At 34.1% G+C, this 2450-nt stretch overlaps 1 non-coding gene across 1 annotated transcript; it reads left to right on the top strand.

Annotated features, from left to right (window-relative positions):
• Positions 1-1654: 1654 nt before the first annotated feature.
• On the top strand, positions 1655-1761 carry LOC145633433 (small nucleolar RNA R71). The gene has a single exon (XR_014112758.1). It is a non-coding gene; the product is annotated as a small nucleolar RNA R71 (small nucleolar RNA).
• Positions 1762-2450: the final 689 nt, after the last annotated feature.

Here is a 2450-nt window from a genome sequence, read left to right as displayed (position 1 = left end):
AACAGGTTTTGGCACCGGTTAACCGGTGCCAAAAATACATTAAAAAAATTTTTTATCCTCCTTTTGGCACCGGTTAACCGGTGCCAAAAATGTCCAAAAAATAAAATTTTTTTTTTTTGGTTTTTTTTCACTTACCAATTAAATCAATCAACTGAAAAAAAATAACAATCACAACAAAAATCGAATTGGTTTCAATATATATAATCAAAAATTTACAATACATAATCAAATCCAAAATTACAATATAGATCAATTACAACTAACATATAAATAAATAAAAAAAATTACATTATAAATCATAAAAAAAATTATAATGTAAAAATAGAAAAATTACAATATAGATCAATTACAACTTGCATAATCTTCTGTACTTGCACTAATTAAAACAGAAAAAAAAAATCAATTGGTAAAAATAAGCTTAAGAATAAATTAAAAAAACCCAAAAATTCAAGTCGAAATAAAAATCAAAATTATCAAAAACGAAAAAAAAACCAATTAAAAACCCAAAAATTCAAGTCGAAATGATCAATTCAAGTCGAAATAAAAATTCCAAAAATTCAAGTCGAAATAAAAATCGAAATTATCAAAATCAATATCGGAAAAAAATCAAAATCAATATCGGAAAAAAATTAAAATCGAAATTATCAAAAATGAAAAAAAAACCAAAATTCAAATCGAAAAAAAGAAACCAAAAATTCGAAAAAAAACAAAATCAAAATCGGAAAAAAAACAATTAATATTGGAACCCAAAAAACCAAAATAAAAAACAAAATCCTAGAAATCGAAAACAAAATCCAAAATCAAAAATCAAAATCATTATTGAAAACCCAAAAACCAAAATCAAAAACAAAATCCAGAAATCGGAAAAAAAAAACCAAAATCAAAAACTAAAATCAAAATTGAAACCCAGAAAACCAAAATCGAAAAAAAATCCTACAAATCGAAAAAGAAAACCAAAATCGAAAATAAAAGGCAAAATCGAAAAAAAAAACCAATTACGAAAAACAAAACCAAAATCGAAATTGGTGAATCGAAAACAAAAACAATTAAAATCGAAAAAATAAAGCCAGAACTTGAACTTTGAGAGATTTTGTGGTGGTGGCGGCGGCGGCTGTTGTTGTTGGTGCTCGAACTTTGTGGTGGTGGCGGCGGCTGTTGTTGTAGATTGAAGGGAGAATATGAGGGAGAGGAGATCGATGGAGATGAAAGAATAAAAAAGAACGAAGAGAGAGAGAGAAGAACGAACAGAGAGAGAGAGGAGATTGAAAGAAGAAAGAAGAACAAACAGAAAGAGAGGAGAGAGAGATCGATATATGGAGATTGAAAGAAGAATGAACAATGGAGATTGAAAGAAGAATGAACAGAGAGAGAAGGAGGAGAGAGAAGGAGAGGAGAGGAAATGGGGGCGGATTACACGGTTTTAGGGTATACATGTTTAATGCTCCGTTTTTTTTAAAAAAAGGATGAACCGGTTCAGTGGCACCGGTTCAAACCGGTTCCCTTTGTATTTTTGGCACCGGTTCGATCTGAACCGGTGCCATTTATCTTGGTCTAAAATCCCGCCCATTTTTAGGGCGGTTTTTGGCACCGGTTTGGTTTGAACCGGTGCCATTTGGGGGTTGCCTTTTTGTATTTTTCTACTAGTGATTGTGCCAGATTGTGGTGGGGGCATTCTCTCTGTAGATCCTTGAACCTCTCCCAAGCCTCATGTAAAGTTTCATCAGCCTCTTGAGCGAAGTTCTGAATAACACTCTTTAGTACAGCAGTTCTCTTTGCAGGGTAATATTTATTATAGAAATTCAAGGCAAGAGTTTCCCAGTCAGTAATACCAAGTGCAGTTCTATTCAAACCATTAAACCATAATTTAGCTTTGCCACATAATGTAAAGGGAAAAAGAATCTCCCTGATTTGGTCCTGCGTGATCCCGGCCTGTCTAATGGTGTTGCAATATTGGCAGAAATCTACAATGTGAAGTTTAGGATCTTCATCCTTAGCTCCACTAAATTGCTTCCTCTCTATCATAGTGATAAATTGGGGCTTGATTTCAAATTGCACTCCATCTAGGGCCGGAGTGGGAGTAAGGTGCGAGAAATCTGTGAGCTTCGGCTGCAAGTAGTCACTGAGCTTCGGCTGAGCCATCATCTCTGATTCTGTATCTGAAGGAATTTCTGCGTCACTAGAATCAGTTGGAGGGTCTCTTCGATTATTGTCTTCCTTAGAACCCGCCAGGATTTGTCTATAAAGATTCCTTTGCCTATGAAACGAGCGCTCGATCTCAAGATCGAATGGGATGTAACCTGATCTGAAACACCTGGGCATAAACAAGGAACTAAAAGAAAAATATGAGGATTTCCTCAAAGAACTGACGTTCTCTGAGACAAGAGGGGATAATCTAGACTACAAAAAAAATATCAAAAAATAAAAATAAAATCGTTTCCCCGGCAACGGCG

The sequence above is a fragment of the Chenopodium album genome, chromosome 5 (genome assembly GCF_948465745.1).
Source record: "Chenopodium album chromosome 5, dcCheAlbu1.1, whole genome shotgun sequence".
NCBI classification, from domain to species: domain Eukaryota; kingdom Viridiplantae; phylum Streptophyta; class Magnoliopsida; order Caryophyllales; family Amaranthaceae; genus Chenopodium; species Chenopodium album.
Note: the sequence above shows the minus strand (reverse complement) of the source record. Positions and strands in the feature narration are given on the sequence as shown.